This window comes from Ictidomys tridecemlineatus, chromosome 12 (genome assembly GCF_052094955.1).
Source record: "Ictidomys tridecemlineatus isolate mIctTri1 chromosome 12, mIctTri1.hap1, whole genome shotgun sequence".
Classification (NCBI taxonomy): Eukaryota; Metazoa; Chordata; class Mammalia; order Rodentia; family Sciuridae; genus Ictidomys; species Ictidomys tridecemlineatus.
Genome location: NC_135488.1, coordinates 107,927,784 through 107,947,414, shown reverse-complemented (window position 1 = coordinate 107,947,414; position 19,631 = coordinate 107,927,784). Strand labels below are relative to the sequence as shown.

Below are 19,631 nucleotides of genomic sequence, written 5' to 3'. Positions count from 1 at the left end.
GAAGAGAAGCCTGTCAATCAAACTGCTATGGCTCCTCCAGTGACTGGTAAGTAAAAGTAGATATTCAAAGCTGTTTGGTCTTCAGCAGGTGAGGAAACTCCAGGATTGGTTACCGAGATGGGAACTTTATTTGGAATAATGGGATGAACTAGGAAGATACACAGAGGTAGAATATGCATGTGTGGTCTAAGAAACTGAGTTTCAAGAAACAATTTATCATTGTTATCACAAAGGTCCTCTTACGAAAATGAAGGATATTGTATCCCTGCCATCCTGGCTCTTTGGCAAGTGGTGAGTGCGTATTTTTTTGCGGGCTGTGTCTGTGTACGTGTTTGGGTTAAGGTTATGGATGGTCCTGTGGATTGTCACTCTAAAACTGTCAGAAAACCAGCTTCTGACAATTTGTGTCAACTTCTTTGATTTTTAAATAGAGATTGACTCAGAAGGATTTTTTTCTCTCTTACATACCCTATATGCAATGCCTACATGCTTCTCTCAGTAGATTAGTGGATGGATAGACAGGCATACCTTATGTTCTAGTAATAACCTGTGCATCTCTATAGTATCTGCAAATATATGCCTTTTCCAGGTCTCAAGAGCCATATTTAATGAATGGTCAACAAATAAAAGAAGAAAAAATGTTACACATCTGTAGCACTTAGAGAAATACAAATTAAAACTACCCTGACATTTCACTCACTCTAGTCAGAACGGCAACTCTCAAGAATATAATTACAATAAATGTTAGAAAGGATGTGGGGAAAAGGGTAAATTACTGGTAGAATTGAAAATTAGCACAACCACTCTGGAAAGTAGTATGAAGATTCTTCAGAAAACTCGGAATGGAACCACCATTTGATCCAGTTATACCAATCCTCAGTATATATCCAAAGGAGTTAGAATCAGCATACTACAGGGATGTAGCCACATCAATGTTTATAGCAGCTCAATTCATAACAGCTAAGCTATGGAACCAACCTAAATAAGCCCATCGCAAAATACCAAAGGTCAAATGTTCTCTTTGATATACGGATGCAAACATTCAAAAAAGAGGGAGGGAAATATAGAAGTTCATTGGATTAGATAAAGGAAAAATGAAAGAAAGGGAGGAGGAAGGGAATAAAAAGGAAGTGGAATGAATCTGACATAACTTTCCTATATACATGTTTGAATACACCACAGTGAATCTCTACATCATGTGCGTCCACAAGACTGGGATCCTAACTAGAATAAGAAATACTCCATGTTTGTATTAATGTGTCAAATAGACTCTATTGTCATGAGTAACTAAAGGACAAAAAAAAAATTCCTTCCTGCAGGTCCTTCATGTTAACTATGTGACACTGGACAATTATCCTCATTTTTTTTTCCCCATTGGTAAAATGGTAATAGTAGTGTTTGTCAAAGGGATGTTGTAAGAACCGAAAGAGATTATTCACATGAAGTGTTTAGAAGACTTTCTGGCCTGTAGGAAGTACAACACATTATTATTCTAACTTCACAGGCTCTTTAGAAACGGCGTGTCCTTGGTTAGACACTAAGTTGTTACATGATATCAGCACATGGTGATGGTAGTGACAGTGCATGTTTATTGTTTGTGATGTTAAGACTCTAATGTCTCCTGATTTACTATTTTTGGGAAAAAGTTATGTTCCTGCTCATAGTACATAGAAACTAAATTAATGATGTATTAAATATGAAAATATAAAATGCCCAAAGAACCAGGAGAAAATTTCAGGGAATGTGTGTACACCATTGGAGATGCATTTTCACAAATACGATGAGGCTGAAATATATAAAGGAAAAGTCTGTCTGTTGGACTCCATGATGAAAGAGAAAAGTAGCCTTTATAGGACAGAAGGTGTGTTACAAAATGAAAGACAAGTTTCAAACAGGGAAAATTTCATGAAATGACAGAATAGACAAAGGGATTATACCCGTAGTGTTGAAAAATTACAGATGAACGGAAAATGGCCAAACAGAAAATGGTCAAAAGGTATGAATAAAAAATTTTGTATTAAAAAAAACAAAGTTGAACAAAATCAACAATCAGAAGAAAGGATATTTAAAAGCTAGTGTTTTTCTTACTAGGTTAGCAAAGACTAAAAAGGCCAATAGCAAATTTTAACCTGAATATGGAAAAATTGGAAATTGCCATATGGATAATTAAACTATAATGGATTAAAGGTTTCTACAGGGGAATTTGGCAATATATTTTAAAATTAAAACAATCATGCTTTTTGATTCAAAAAATTATTTTTAGGAAGTTTTATAAAAATACAAAATTTGGCATAGGTATGGATATAGTAATAATAATCACTGCTATGTTGGCTTTTAGTAATAGAAAATTCCAACCATTCCACACAATTTCTGCATTGCTTTCCATCCTGAACATGAGAAGCTAGGCCAAGGGTATACAGGGATCCCTCTTGAAAAGAGAGTGTCTTTCCCTGATACTGGATGCAGTAATGCAGCCTCTGGCCCTGAAGGGGACGTGTGAGCCTCAAAGTTCAAAGGAGATTTTGAGGCCCATGATGCTCCAAAGCAACATTTCTCAGTATGGGCTTCCCGTTAGTCTCATGTGCATAAATAGGGGGATCACTGGAATTACCTTGGAGGTTGGCTCCCACATCAAAGTAGTTTGTAAGACTTAAGCAAGACTCAAAGTCTTGCCTCCAATCTCTCCTACCATGTTAGGATGCTTTTTTTCCTCAGGCTGTTCCCCACCAAATCTACTTCCCACGTACACACACCCCCCACATGTTCATGGAAGCCTTTCATCTCGGATGGTTTTTGAATTAGCTTCTTAGATAAAAATTTTACTCTCTTCTGTTACTTCTCAGGAGTTGCTACTGCAGAGATCTAGTAGTTCTTGCTTGCTCACCATCTTGGCAAGAATTATAAGTCCTTGCCTTTATCTTTAAGAGTATAATTAAAAATTCAGAATTCTTATGTTAATTTCCTTTTCTCTTGCCCTTTTGAGGGTTTTGTATTTTCTGAATTTAATGTTTATTTCACATTTTATAGAAAGCTTATTTTTTAAAAAAAAATAGGATAGCTAAATCAATAATTAAGGAAAAGGCATCCCTATCCCAAGCCAGATGACTTGTGAAGCTTGGTCATTTCCCCTGAGGAGCTGGTTGGAAACCTCGTGGCTGCTTCCTGAGCTCCGTTCAATTCGGGGTGAATGAGATCAGCTTTGTGCACTGACGAGCTTTGCAGACTTCCCAAGGGGTGAAATGCTGAAATGACCTGTCCACGGTAGAGCCAGTCAGTAGTGGAGCTCATCATGGATCTCTCTGACGTTCTTCCCTCTTACAAGGGGTAATTTCTCTGTGGTTCTGGTTCTGATTCTGCAAACCTTTCATTGCCCTGGTTCTGATGGGAATATGTGAGACCTGACCTTCATCTTCATCTGAGCTGTTGGGGCCCACTGATGTCCACAGCAATCCTGCTCAGTGCTGCTGCTGCCTTATCACAACCACGTTGGTGAATATGCTGTTCCTCAGGCCTCACTTCTATGTATTCCTGGTTTTATTCTTGGTATGAGTTGGTGTCAGGCATTTTTTTTTAAAGGTCCTTAGTAATGAATAGCCCTTCTCATAGCACAGCGTGGGCCAAGTCTTGAGGCAGGAGGCACCTGGTAAGTAAGGGGAACCACCACTCCTCCTTACTTCCAAATAAAGCAGCCAAGGTCCTCTTCATACTCTCCAAAGGGGTCACACACTGCTGACACCCATCAGTACATGCAGCTGAAGTTGTGGGGCTGATGCATAAGTGAATCTGTACTGGTGTGAACAGATGTGTGTAAACTCCACTAGGGCAAAACAGTTCTGGAAGGACCTGATCATCGCTTTAAAGGTTTTCAGTCAGGCGACACCAGCCGCCAGGAAAGGCGGTGATTTATTTTGCGGAGTTGCACTGTCAGCCTTTTTATCAGCATAAAAAGCAGTTAGACCAAATCCACAAATTGACGTGGCAGAGGCAAATGGTGCAGAAAATCAGAATGGGAAACAAGGAGGCTTTAGTTGTTGGGAGAAATGAAGAGAACAAAATAACTTGCCCTTTGGGGAGGAAGTGACAACACTGTTTCTCTAACCCTTTCTCCATGGTTCTGTTAAGAGAAAACAGAGTTCTGGTCTTATGCTTCTAACGTGTAGAACAGCAGTCATAGCCATGAATTGCTATGCTTTTACACTTTTTTTCCCCACTTACATTTAAAATGGGGATGAAGTGAACTAGGTATTTCCAAAAAAAAAAAAAAAAAAAAATCTATTCCTATTCAAAAATACAATATGCATTTGATGCATATATCCCTATAAAATTGAATCTCCATTTATATCTAAATTTAGAGTCTGAAGGGTTTCTACAAACCATTACCAGCATCTGTGAGAATGGAGACTCTGCGTCTCCTAGGAGGGAATGACAGAGTCAGGCCGTTGCATGGGATCTGGGGCTGCCACCAAAGTGTTCAGGAGACCCAAATGCAAACACAGCCACCAGAGTGTTGAGGACTCTTACTGCTGGACAGTGAAGGACCTAATGGTGGAGGGCCTCAGGGACAAGTGTAACCCCAGAAAAACCAATGCTCTCTGAAGACCTGGTGGAAGCCTCCAGGGCATGAACAAGCTAGAAAACAGATAACAACAGAGCACAGGCCAATAGGAGTTGAGGCATTGCTGAATGCAGTGCAGTTGGAGGGGCCCTTTCTGCTACTGTGGCCATCATAGCAAAAATGAATTCTGTCGCCCTGGAAAACCAGGCATGTGGTCAGGTACAAAACCTCTTATTTCAGAACTCGCTTAATCTCCTGGACAGCAGAGTCAACAGATAAAATAGGATTGTGACATGAGAAATTAGGGAACACATCTTCAGTTTTCCATAAATCTCTTAACACCTCCACGGAGACTGACCCTCCTTGGCTTCCTTGAAGCAGCCGGGTTACATCATTCAAGGGCTGGCAACGCAGGACAGAAGGTCTCCTGGCTCCATGAGCTCATCTAGGAGATCTCGGCAATAATGTCAAAAACTACCTGGAAGTTAGTAATTCCAGAATAACCTGGCTGACAATTTGGATGTGGAAAAAAAAAATGTAAAGGGCTTTCATGTTTTTTTTCTTTCCTGCATTTCACCCCTTCTCCTGGGATGGTACCTGGATCCATTTACATCAGCCCAGCTGTGTGGCTGTGGATGGTCCTGGCGACTCTGAGGACAGACGGCCTATCTGAAACCCAGCCTGCTGCTTTCTTGCCAGGTAATCCCGAGCGAGTTACTTAACCACTCTGAACTTCAGTTTTCCCTTATTTAAGTTAAATGATGGCAATATGAGTACCTATAGAATGTGGTGAGGATTAAATAAAAGTCCCTTGTAATAGCGCCTAACACATAGTTAACATGAAGTAAAGGTTAACTACCAAAGGTGTAAAATGCTGTCCGAAGTTAAAGAGTGACTTAACTCGGGCTATTAATGGGGCTGGGGAGACGGACACAAAATCAAGGGCATAATCAACAGGAAACACTGTCTCCTCAGGTTGCATGGCAGCTGTGAAACCCCATAATGACCCCCTGTTCTTTAGTGTTTCCAGCTTTCTTACCTGTGCATCCCTAAGACCTACTTTTCTATATGTAACTGGGGATATCGATTGCTAAGTCACCTTCACTGCTGACCTTCAGCAGGATCTCGAACATTACAAGAGACCTCTGTTCTTTGCAGGTGCCTTCTGTGGTGTTGGGATGCCCTCCCTCTGGGCACTGATTTAGTTGATCTGGCCTGCCAGACAGCAGGTGTGTGCCTGGTGGTCTTTGGCTGAGGAGGCTTTGGCACATGCCTGTTGTCATAGTAGGTACAAGGTGGTCAGGGACCTGGGCAGATAAACACAATGAGCACAGGCTAATAGGAGTTGAAGCATTGTGCATATTCCAGAAGCATATTACTCATTCATCACCTACATAAGTTTAGAATAGATTCGTGGGTGGGAAGAGGAAACATGAATATTTGAGATCCAGTTTTCTTGTTATTTTGCAAAATTTATGCCTTCACAAATGAGAAAGCAGTCACTTATGGTCTGATAATGAGAGTGTAAGTTAAATGGAGAAAATAAACCCTTACAGGGAGAATGGGAACTGCTGAAAAGGTCTTCATTTTTCAAAAGAAATTTGAGGGGAGGGGATTGGAGGAGAGAAATTATATCAAACCAAGTGTGTTTGTAGAACTTCTTCCCTGGGCTCAGTGAGAGAGACAGGGGTGGAGTAAAAGCCCTGGTTTCTGTCCCTGGGGCCGGCCTCATAGAATAGCTGGAGACAAAGTTCCAAAACATAGAAAACCTCAGTGACTAATAAAACATCTAGGTGCCTAACTACCGATATGCTGATTATCGTGATCTTTGCACGAGGATTTTTGGCACTTTTTCCCCAAGAGTAGTATTGAAAATCCATTCAGAAAAATCAGTGTTGGAATCTTCATGGAGCAAGTTTGCATATCAATCTAAAGAAAGATTGAGGGAGTAAGGAGGGAGAATCTAATCCCCCATTTGTGTGCCCTTTCACCTTTCAGAAAAATACAATGTGCTACATTTAGATACAAGTGCCATAGAGACACCAAAAGGGTTGGGGAAAGTTTTGGGGACAGATAGGCCCTAAAATGATCCATGGAAAAGAGTGTGAAGGAAGAAAGCTATGAGGGTGGTCATGAGACGGTGCCTTCTCCAATAAGCAGTCGCACGGGTGGACCTGGAGGACATTGTGTGATGAGAAACAAGCTAGGAACTGAAAAACAAATACTGATGACCCTACTTGTACATGGACCCAACAAAAGTTGATTATGTAGAAGTCGAAGGTAGAAGAGTGGTTACCGAGGGCTAGTAACTGGAGGAGGAGAGGGGAAGATGGGATGGAGAGGGCTTGGTCACTGATCCCCAGTTACAATTAGATAAGAGAAATAAATTCTTGTTCTACCGCACAGTAGGGAGACAGTAGATCATGATGATGAACTATATATTTCAAAAAATCTAGAATTTTGAAAGTTCTCACCACAAAGAAACCATAAATGATTGAGGTGATGGATGTGCCAATTAGCCTAGTTTGATCAGTATACACTATATAGTACATTATCAGACTAAATATCAAAACATTGCATGATACTTCAAAGACACATACAATTTTTATGTGTCAATTTTAAAAAGTGGGGAAACAACATCAACAAAATTTTGGGAAACTTTAAAATCACAGTGCCCATAGGACGAAAAAAATGTTAATCATTGTTGGTGAAGCAGTTAGAAATGACTGATTGCTGCCAGGTCTCTATATACATTGTATCATTTGCTTTGTGGACAAATGCAAGTGTCAGTTGAGAGGGTAAGTGCCTGGAACGTTAAAGGGAACTTAAAGGTCTAAGAAAACCCAGGCCTACCTTCATTTCTGCATCTAAAACAGAGTTCCAATGTAATTTATTTTTTTGGGGGGGGACTTACATTTTTAAAATTATTCTAATTTGTTATACATGATGGCAGAATACAATTCATATCATATTACACATATAGAGCACAATTTCCCAAGTCACTGATTGTACACCGTCTGTGTCTTCGTACATGTACTTAGGGTAATGATGTCTAACTCATTCCACCATCAATCCTACCCCTTGCCCCCTCCTTTCCCTCTCTCCCCTTTGCCTTATCTAAAGTTCCTCCATTCCTCCTCTGCTCCTCCCCCATCATTATTATGAGTCAGCATCCTCATATCAAAGAAAACATTCATTCTTTGGTTTTTTGGGACTGGCTAACTTAGCATTATACTGTCCAACTCTATCAATTTACCTGCAAATGCCATGATTTATTCTCTTTTAATGCTGAGTTGTGTGTGTGTAAGTTTATCAATTCATCTACTGAAGGGCATCTGGGTTGGTTCCACAATTCAGCTATTGTGAATTGTGCTCCTATAATCATTGATATGGCTATGTCCCTGTAGTATGCTGTTTTTAAGTCCTTTGAGTATATATATAGATCAAGGAGTTAGAAAGCTGGGTCAAATGGTGGTTCCAAGTTTTCCAAGGAATCTCCATACTGCTTTCCAGATTGGCTGCACCAATTTGCAGTCCCATAGCAATGTATAGGTGTGCCTTTCCCCCCCACATCCTTGCCAACACTTATTGTTTGTATTCCTGATAGATGTCATTATGACTGGAGTGAGATGAAATCTTAATTTTGATTTACATTTCTCTAATTACTAGAGATGTTGAACATTTTTTCATGTTTGTTGATTGGTTATATATTCACCTCTGAGAAGTGTCTGTTCAGTTCCTTGGCCCATTTATTGGGTTATTTGATTTTTTGGTGTTAAGGTTTTTGAGTGTTTTATATATCCTAGAGATTAGTGCTGTATCTGATGTGCATGTGGTAAAGATTTGTTCCCATTCTGTTGGCTCTCTTCACCTCACTGATTGTTTCTTTTGCTGAGAAGAAGCTTTTTAGTTTGAATCTATCCCATTTATTGATTCTTGGTTTTAATTCTTGAACTATAGGAGTCTTATTAAGGAAGTTGGGGCCTAATCTGACATGAAGGAGATTTGGGCCTACTTTTTCTTCTAATAGACAGTGTCTCTGGTTTAATTCCTAGGTCCTTGATCTACTTTGTTGAGTTTTGTGTATGGTAAGAAATAGAGGCTTAATTTCATATTGTTACATATGGACTTCCAATTTTCCCAGCTCCATTTGTTGAAGAGGCTATCTTCAATGTACATTTTTGGCACCTTTGTCTAATAACTGTAGCTATGTGGGTTAGTCTCTGTGTCCTCTATTCTGTACCATAGGTCTACAAGTCTATTTTGGTGCCATGGTATTTTTGTTACTATTGCTCTGTAGTATAGTTTAAAGTCTGGAATAGTAATGCCACCAGCTTCACTCTTCTTGCTAAGGATTGCTTTGGTTATCTGAGTCTCTTATTTTTACAGATGAATTTCATGACTGCCTTTTCTATTTCTATCAGAATGTCATTGAAATTTTGGGATTTCATTGTGGTTTTTTTTATAATGTATATATTTTGTATCTTCTATCCAATAGGACAGCTTTAGGAGCACTCGAAGCATGGCTAATGTGACCAAGGAACTGAACTTTAACTTTGATTAATTCAAATTTAAATTTTCAGAGGTGTGCATGGCTAATGGCTACCATAGTGAACCCACTGACTTCTGAATCCTAGGGCAGAATGTGACTTTGACATATTAATGGCATTTTTATCATTGAAAGAAGTATCCAAGAATGGTTGTCTTTAGAAATCATACCTACCCTCTTCCTTAGGAATCAAAGACTATGTGAGCTGTCAAAGTTAGAGCTTCCCTGGACAAAATTTCTAGCCTCTGACTACAACTAATATAATCCTAGGTGAAGAACATTTAAGACACAACAAAAACAACAAACAAAAAGATAAAACAAAACCAACCAAAAAGAAATAAAATACACTCTAGAAACGGTGGTTCGAGTTGCTTGGATGGTATCAGTTGCTAGAGGTGATCATTGGGGTACTTATTTCTGATTTTCATGAAATCCTAACGTGTTTTTAGGAATGGAAAAATTTATTACACATTGTGTTTTCATACTATTGATTGAAATGATGTTTATTCATTTGAGGAATATTAACCGCCTCAAAAGCTTCAATAAGTTCTGATGTTTTGTGTCAAAGGGAACACACTACTTTATCCTCACTAGGAAGTGCCTTGTTTAGAGGCAGTTAAATTGGGACGTATATTGGTGACCAGTCAGAGGTACAACCTGGCAGGAATGCAGCAGGAAGCCTATGACTTGTAGGCAAACAGTTGAGACTGGCCAGTCTTGGAAACCCCTCCTCCTCTTTCCCTATTTTCTCCGAAGGTGTGAGCTAATGTTTTGCAATCTTGCTCTTTTCTCTGTAAATGTTAGACTGAATTTTAATTTCAGTAAGATATACCTGAATAAAAATAAGAGCAGTAGGAACCCACCATTTGACTTCCTACCAGGCTTGATTTTTTTTTTTTTTTTTTTTTTAAGCCAGATGGCAGTAAACACTATATCCCTGGGATTGGAAATACTTTCTTAGCTGGTGAATGACTCACTTTTGGTTTTATTTTTTTCTGGAAAGCTCTTCTTTAGTAAATATCAAAGATGCCTTATGCAAAAAAACCTGATCCATTATTCATCATGATCTCCCTTTTCTGAGAAGAACAAGGCAGTCTTCTCTGGCCACAGAAGGCACTTAGCAGAACATCCTTAAGGGCTCTACAGTATTGATAAATACAGCAATCCAAATCATTTCTTGATTGCAAAGTACATTAATAAAAGTCAAAAATTAGCTTTGTATTTGCAAACAGGCTTTAGTAGGAATTTCTGTGTTGTGTCCTAAAAGCAAGGGCAACTCTGCAGTGCCAGTTTCGGATTTTTTTTTCCCCCTTAAGGCTGTCCAGGTTTATGCAGAGAATGAAGGGCTATGTTAGAGACAGCTGACCCTGAGAAATCCATAATCTAATTGGAACAGCAGTCTATATCAAGGCTCCTCATTCCACTTCCATGCTTTGCATTGTGACTTATTTTACTGGATTTGTCTTACTGATTTTTTTTTTCTGAATTAGATTTATCAGAGATGTGTTTCAATTTAAAAAAGGCGGGGGGGTATGAAGTCAAATAATTCTTGAGCTTTAAAAGAACCTTAATTTATTAATTTTAACTTATTTACATTTCTAAAATCAATGTTCTCCTTAGCAACACATTTATTTATTTATTTAACTTCATGTCAGTGGTGATAATTGTGGCTTCTTGAATTTAACAAGTACCTTTTCTGCTCTTTTCCCCTTCCACCTATCCTGACCTCCTTTTTCTTTCTTTCCCCCTCCCCCATTCCTTCTAACAATAGGTTTTCCCTTAATAGAGCTAAAATTTTAGACTATTAATTTAGAAAATTAATCTTCTTTTTATTTTTTCTATTTTTCATTGTTATTTCCTGAATATTCTCTTTGAACTAATAACAATTTATGGAATATTTTAATATTCCTTAGTCCTTAGATTTTTTTAATATACAATTTGTTTCATGGCATGGTTAAAATGTGGTGCCTTTAACATCTTTCAGTTTATTGAAGTCTGTTTTCTAGTTATTATTCAATCAATTTTTATAAATATTCCATGGATACTTGAAAGGAATGCATATTTTTGGTAAAGTAGAGCATTCAATAGGTATCTATTGATTAAATCTTATTATGTACTTCAACTTATTGATAGCCACAACATGGTCCATGAGTAGCATATAAAATTCTTCCTCACAGCATGAATTTTAGCTCATTTCTTAACATTTTAAAGATACTTGATGTATTTCAAAACTTCTCACATAGTTGTTTATGACCCATATTTTTGTTGTGAATGGAACCATCAATTAGGACTAATTTATTGTCTCTGCTCTGTTTAAGATCTTAAATTTTATTGAAGCTTTTTTAATGTTACCTCTGCTGTTTTTATTGTATCTGTGTTGCACATTGGTACTCATATTTTAGCTTTCTTAAATATTATGTCTCAGAGTACATTTTAAACTGTGAGATATTTGATTTTTAACGTAATTTAAACTCTTAAGTTCTTGTACTTACTGGCATGTTTGATTTTGCTTGAATCATCCTGCCCTTACTTTTTGATTTTTAGTTTTCCTTCCTGAGTTTTGCTTTTCTTGATAATTTTCTTTGTGTATTTTTTTAATAATTAAGATGGCAGAGTAATATTTCAAATTGAAAACATTGTGATTTTCAAAAAGATAATTGAGTTCTTCTCTTTTTACAAAAGAAGGGTATAAGTGAATAGAAAATGAATCGCTTCCTATCTTGGTAAAAGAAGGCAGTACTGCTTGATGCTCTGCCTCCCTTTTCTTTGATTTCAGGTGCTTATAATTTTGGATCCAGGTGCTGTTTACAAAATAAATAAGTCGGTATATGTTGATGACTATTGCATGTAGTAAGCACACACACCCCCACACACCATCCCCGACTTGTGCAGTCCTTGCAGAACAGAGCAGGTCGATGGAGATAACGAGGAAGCTGACCTGACAATATGGTCTTAATAATCCACGGGGAACATCTTGACTCTTTCATGACTTCTAAATATTGTTGATAAAACATGACTTAACTCTCTTGTCTTTGGCTATAAATGTGCAGGGAAAACTAATATTTAGTAGATGGTGATCTAAAAAATGTCTTTAGCCATATCTAATTCACATACCATAGAATTCACTGTTTTTAAAGAGTGAGATGGTGTGGTGTTCAGTATAATCAGAGCCGTGCAGATGCCATCAAGGCTTGATCTCAGAGCATCTTGGCACTGTGAAAAGAAACCTGTTCCTGTTAGCAGTCATTTCTCATTTGTTCCTGACTCCAACCTCTGACAATAACCTTTCTTTGTGTGTGTGGAGGGGGTGGGGGGATTTGCCTATACTGGATATTTCATAAAATTTTCCTTGTACAACATGTGATCTTTTGTAATAGGGTTTATTCCTTTAGCAAAAGTTTTCAAGGTTCAAAGTAACACCATGTATCACTTCTATATTCCTTTTTAAAGGTCAAACAATATTTCATCTTATAGCTATAACACTTTTTTAAATCTTATAGCTATACCACTTTTTTAAACCTATTCGTCCATTGTTGGACAAACTTTAAATGACCTAATAATTAGTGACCAGATAATTGACCAAATCTTTCTTCAAATTACTATTTTTATTTTATTTTTCCAAGATCAGACACTAAACTCGGGGGAATTTGAGCTATACTTTCATGTAGAGCCCTGAAAACAGAGAATTGCTGTTTTACCTTTAAATTATATATCTGATATATACATCTTTTTAAAATTGTTAATACTATCCTGGCACGGTGGCACACATCTGTAATCCCAGTGGCTCCGGAGGCTGGGACAGGAGGATCACAAGTATACAAAGCCAGCTTCAGCAATGGCAAGTTGCTTAGCAACTCAGTGAGATCCTATCTCAAAGTAAAATACAAAATAGGGCTGGGGATGTGGCTCAGTGGTCAAGTGCCCCTGAGTTCAATACCTGGTACCAAAATAAAATAAAAAGGTTAATACTAAGGAAGTGTTGTAAGGGAATTCCAGATGAAACTGGGAAGACGCTCCTTCCCTAGGTAAGTGCTTGTTAAATTTGCTTAGTAAAGGCTCAAGAATATAAATACATTAGATATTTTCTCTTTTCAAGATGCATCAACATATCCTAGAGATTTGAAAGTGCATCCAGGGATCATAATACATTCTGTCCTTGGTGACAGGCACTGGCAAAGTCCTTATGAAATAGTTATGTGTGTTGTGCCTTGATAGATAATTCACTTGCTCTCGTTCTGTACTGTTGGTTACTGTGCCATTGATTCTTATCAACAAGTGGTTTGACTTCTCTCTTGCTCATCTGAGCCTCTGTCATGAGCTACAGAAGAAAAACAGAATCTTCAATGATGAGGGACAGTTTCAGAGTCCTGTAGAAAGAAGGATGCCTGGTACAGGAACAGGTGGTGCAGGTACAGGTTGCAAACAGACACTGCTGGGACCATTGCCACATATCACAGGGGACACGCAAGAGACTTCATGACACAGCTGACGGTTGACAAAAGATCCATCAGGGTGAAAAGAATCTAGAATACAAACTGTGGATTTTTATCCTATAATATGGTATTGTTTTATGGAAATATGAGAAAACCCTTTAGTTTTTCTTTTGATCTCTAATATTCCATTTGGTAGACAACAGAAATAAAAACTTTAAAAAGTGACTTTGTGTTCTTCCTGTCTCTGAAGAATTCAGTTTTACCAGGTCTCTTTACTTCCAGTGCCACCATAGTTATTTTCAAAAGTTCAATAAAACCTTTATTTTGTGATGAAGGATATATCTGGTGTTATTTGAGACTAAATCATATTCCATTCAGTACAACAAGCCCACCACTGAGGAATAAGACAGTACTTCCTGTGTATGAACAGTGCACACAGGATGTCAAAATACATTCTACTGTCATGTATAACTAAAAAAGAACAAAACTTTTTTTGAAAAAGTTTTCTCCTGATTGAATCATCATCTTTGAAATAAAATTTGAAGGTTAAATATCATAAAGGGTGCATGCAGAGTCCTTGTGGGCCTCTATTCAGATACCTGTTCTGCAGTTGACAGCATTTCAGTCTTTCAACTACAAAGGAAGGTCACTTTCTGGCAGGCCAAACATGTTACAAGACTTGGAGACCTCAAGAAAAGAGCCATCCCACTATGTTTATGGGTAATGCAGGTGAAATAGGATGGAAATGAATTTCTCAGGTTTGGATTCTTAGCCTTGGAAGAGAAGTGCCAATAATATAGGCATTTAAAAGTCCACTCATCATGAAACCTCCAGCTAGAAGTTAATTTTCTGCCCTTAATAGTCCCTCAGCACAACATAAACCTGAGGTTTGTAATCTGGGTGCTTATGTGCTATCCCACTTTGTGTTGCACCCAGGTAAATTCATCAGACCCACCCATGGTGAGGCCAGCATTTTGGTGATCAAGCATGACCATTAGAGATAACTTACAGTCACTAAGGTTAAGAGAACTTATCCAGAACTTGGAAGTAAGTAAAAGTTGACTCCATGTCCTTTCAAAATCCTGGAGGATGGTCTAACAGACCTGCCCAAAAGCTGTTTAATATTCTTGGGGTATAATCCTTTATTGACTTCCTATATGAGATTGACTGACTAGGGATGTGGTTTTATATAGTTACACATTAGATTGAAGCTTTTGGTCCTGTAGAGATGAAAATATTTCGTTCATTTGGTAAAATAAACCTGAGCATTGAAGTTTTATTGCTCTGTGGACACTAGATAATTGTGTTTCTAACCTAGCAATCAGTGTCCAGCATTACTCCTTTCACAAACATTATTCATATGCAGTTTCTTGAATTCTGTCATGAACTAGGTTTATCTTGGCAAATCCCTTGTGAGTTAGTTGACCTGTTTTTATTCTACATTATTATGAAAGATGAGTTTTTAACTTTTGGAAAAAAAACATACTTTGATACTATTTATTTAGCTTCACTACACACAGTCTAAGAAGAGTTTTTCATTTAAGTTTTCATGGCGTTTCTCTTTTATCCTTACATGAATGACTTTTTTTATGATATAGGTTGGCAATAATTTGTCTTCTAATCTGTCAATCAGGAGAAAACTCTCAACCATACTTTTCTATTTAAAAGGAGCATAGATTTCTCTTGGTCTCTTCCATCCACTTTCATGCTCAGAAGCCCCTGAACAGCTTTAAGTCTTGACTGAATAAAGATACAAAGTTTGTAGCCAAGTTCTAGTGTTTGGTCACGGCCTGTGTTGCGCAGCTCAGCTACACTGCCTATAAGGCCTGGTTTTCTTACTTGAGAAAGAAAATTTATTTTCCAAATCTAACCACTCATCAGAATTCCTTGAAGATCTTTAAAGTCATTTTCAAGATTTCCTCCCATTTTTCTTCAGTTAGAATCTCTGGCGGTGGGGCTTGGGGTTCAAATGTCTTGCTGGTGAAGGGACCCCTACTTAGGAATAACTACATTCACCTGTGACAATCTGTAACTTTGCTTTAACCTTCAGCCAGAATATATATCAGAATTCACCTAGAGCACTTTGCTGGCCAGGGCCATACCCAGCATGCTTTGTTCTGTCCTAAACTTTCTTGCACAATCTGCAAGTAGATGTGGATGCTAATTGACCAGGGGAGGAAGAGCACACTCAGTTTTGAAAAACTGCAGTAAGAGACCAGTTACCCGATTCTCAGTTTTATATAGAGGTGGGCAAATGGGGAGAGGCTGTAGTTATCTACACACATACTTCTGGCCTGGCGAACTGGGCTATTTTGGAACAGGGGGTTTGGTAATCAGCTCTTCTGTGGCCTATCCAGCAAGACTATATGTAACCTGCTTTCCTCCCTGAGGACGGTGACTCTGACTGGATTTCTTTCACCTGTATATGCCTGGCACCCCGCAGACCTCCCTGGGTGTATGGTGGTGCCTGAATGCTTGGCTCTGGTGAATGGCTGCCTGCTGTCTTTATCTACAGTGGAGGTTTATCTCCAGTGGAGGTTTTAATGAGAAATTGGGAGAGACCCTATATGAGAGTCCATAAAATGACAGGCCACTTCAACTCAGAAGCTTGGGAATTATCTCCTCAAAAATTAAGAACACTCACTTGGAGTATGTACTTGAGACAGAGCAGAGCTAGCAAGAAAACTACACCTTTTATCTGTCGTCAAAATTAAACTTTATCTTGTGTTGTGATACATTAGATTTCCAACATCAACATTATTTTCATAAATTTTATCTTACAACTTTTTTATTTTACACCATGTTATAAACAAAAACATAATGCCAAATTGGTTCTAACCCCTGACACACTTTTTGTGGAAACTTAAATGTGGTTTAACACCATGGAGAGAGATTCTTTAGGGTCAGACAGGATAATCAGCAACAGTAATAAAGTAAAGGGAAGAAAGCAAAGTAGTACTTGCCTTGATGTTGGCAAGTCAAGTTCCCCAAAATGTTCTACTAAAAAATACACCATCCCTTTTTCTTAAAGGGTGAAGCTTGTTGGTTTGGATTTAAAGTTATAGTTTGGATTCTGGTTCATTTCTTTTGCTTCAGTGGCCTCTTTGCAAATAAAATTTTTAATAGAAATCTGCATGTCTTCTAAATGTGAGTAGGAACGGGATATGTAGAAATCCTGGTTAAGAGTAGGTGGACTTTAGACTTCTATCTTCTTTTCCCTTGCTCTTTCGATGACTCTTATGACATTGAAATAAGAATGATGTCCCGTGTGTATTTCATGATGTACATTATCGCAGCTCTTGTTTGAATTTCCATGTTTGTGTATTTTTGCTTTTGATGTGGTAACTTTGGAAGACGGGATACGGAGAAAGCTTAAGTAGCTTTACAATGTTTGTCTTGTTTTCTCCTCAAGTAATCAGAACTTATAAATCCATCCCCATGGAAATGACATAGACCGAGGTTGGGTCCTAGAATAATTCAGGCATATTTCTGTAGCTTACAAGGTAGCTGAGCTCTGGTCACAGGGGCTGGGTGGGGATAAGCCAAGGCCTGGGACCTGGAGGTTGGAGACATGTTCTTCAGGCGTACAGAGAAGTGAGCTGGGAGGGGAAGAGAGGAGTGTCAGTCTTTCCAAGGCTTCTAAAGAGGAATGTTCATTGTTCACCTTCTTCTTACCTCAAATATTCAAATCCTGGTGCCCAAAGAGTGCTGTGTCGTGTGCCGTGTGACATCAGCTCCAGTGTTGCCTCTTTATCTCCAACAACCTCATCCTTCCACATTCCTCACTTCTTACAACTAAAACTCTTCACTCTTCAGTGTGGTGTAGCTCTTGTTAGGGCAGAAATATAACTGAGCTATTTTGTTCATGAATTAAAATCAAATATGCCTTCAGAGAACTTTTTTAAAAAGAACATTTTTCCAAGAGAAGGTTTATTTGCCATTAATGTTTTTTTTTTCTTGAATAGGGCAGGGTAACAAAAGTAAATAAAGCCATGTAGGCCTTGGGAACGATTGAAAAGTGTCTCAACAGAGGTGACCAGGGCTGTGCAAAGCAGTAGACTCCATGGGGCAAATTGTGTCTGTCAGGGAAGTTTCTGAGCAACAGCTGGACTCGTGTTTGTTCATTTTTAAGCAAAAACAATGGCCATCACTAGTTCAGTCATTTGGGTGAGGTGTTTATACATTCATGCAGTAGGAGCTGCCTGTGCTGTACAGAGAAAAGCTGGTCTTTCATGATAGAAGAGATTATGAGGAAGGAGTTAGGAAAATGGAGCTGGGTGTTTCTGGGGAAGTAAAAAAAAAAAAGTGCCCAGCTTTACTTTGTAAACTATTTGCAAGTTATAAGGAATATTCTGTGCTCATTTCTATTTTCAACTGAATTTGAACCAGATTACCTTGATGTTGAGGCTTTTTCCAATGTTTTTTCTTTTGTGCTTATTTTTAAGAATATTTTTATTGAAATATTTTTTTCCCCAGAATTACTTGTTGTTGCAAAGCAGTTTCCAAGTGTGGCCCATCAGAAGATTAAAGACACACACCATGGAATCTGAACTACCCATGTATAATCAGGAGAGGACCCAGGTGTACCTCTCAGAGGTGAAGTTACTATGGCAGGAATGGGGACAGGACCTGAGTTCCCACTGGGGAGTGTGGTAAGATGTACGTCTTGCCATGGCTGCCAGGATCACTGCTGTGGGTCTGGCCTCCAGCAAGAAGCCCACAGTAGACATCCTACTATGAGAGGATTTCCTCCTGGACTCCAAGTGCCCTGGTTCTATCTGCACAAAGTCTTCAAACTCAGATAAAAATTAATTGATCAAAAAATTTATTATGTCTATTCCAGCCCTGACTCCTGAAAGTGCCAAGAATCAAATTCAGAGATTTAAGTGAGATTAGGACTTCTATAGACTTAATGCCGAATTGTTGCGCTGAATTTTCAAATCGCTGTTAGAGACCAGTTCAGTCATTTTTCTAATAGTTTTCCTTCCATGCCAAGCAAAACAAATGCAATCCACAGGGGATCACGATAGCAGAACTGAGTGAGTTTGACTTTCAGATGATGGGCAATTTGGTTGGAGTGTTAAGACGAACCAAATTGGGAAGAGGGGGCATGCTTTGCATTCTGATTCTATCCCACGTTTATTTTAGAGTTCCTTCTTTGCTCAGTGGTTTTCTCAATTGTGTGTAAGATGAAGTAATAAAACTGCTTGCCTCACTCACTGCATGTGTATGTGTGTTGCAGAAAAATGTTCCATTACAGTTGGGATTATAGCTGGTCTAAGCAGACTAAATGTTTCCTCACATATGTATCTGGCTGCTGTTCTACTAATGTGCATGGGAAGCTCAGCTCTTTCTCCCAGGCCTGGTGGTGGAGATGGGTGGACCTGCTTCTAGACTTTAAGAATGAGCCGCCCAAGCTGCACAGTGCTGACCAAGTGTAGGGATTCTGACTGTGGAAGTGTTCCTCTGGTGCAAAAATTTCCGGGGGGAGGGGACAGGGTAACAGCCACCCTGTTTCCCACCCTTAGAATGCCCTGTAATCTCTTAGGATCTAATAATATAGCTAATATGTGTGCAATGTCTAGCTGGTATGCAATGCCCTGAGAAGCCTCTGTGTTAAAGCCTCATCAAGCTTCGACCTTGATTGCAGACACATAGCTCCTAGGAATAAAAGAGCTTGTTTGCTAGATAACTACAATGTTTCACCAAGCTCTGGTGCTCCTGGATGTGCCTGCCTAACAGTAACTTCAGACAATGGACTTTTTTGAGAGCCCACAAAGCTCCTAACATTACATATTGTTACTGTAAAATGTAACTGCAGATTAAGCAACCTACTGACACTCTAAACAGTAATGTGGTTATGGTACTAATGACCTAAGGTAACCTATTGGTATGAATGAATGTGGCCACTTGGACAGGGGCCACTCTGCCACCTTCCCTGCCTCTGCACCTTGTCTCTGATTATTCAATCCTTGCAACCAAGCATCTCTCTATACTCAGGTCATCTCAAGAGTCTCCTCTTGTGTGTCTGTAGCCCAGCTTGGGCTTCCTCACAGGGTGTGGCCTCATGTCAACTGGACTTCTTTCACAGAGA

The 19,631-nt window shown here is 38.8% G+C and overlaps 1 long non-coding RNA gene across 1 annotated transcript in view; it reads left to right on the top strand.

The window, feature by feature from the left end:
* LOC144369620 (uncharacterized) overlaps positions 1–18,707 on the top strand; it is a 188,301-nt gene extending 169,594 nt beyond the window's left edge. Inside the window, exon 3 of the long non-coding RNA XR_013429411.1 lies at positions 18,014–18,707. This is a non-coding gene — a long non-coding RNA (uncharacterized LOC144369620). The remainder of the gene's footprint in view (positions 1–18,013) is intronic.
* The last annotated feature ends 924 nt before the right edge of the window (positions 18,708–19,631 follow it).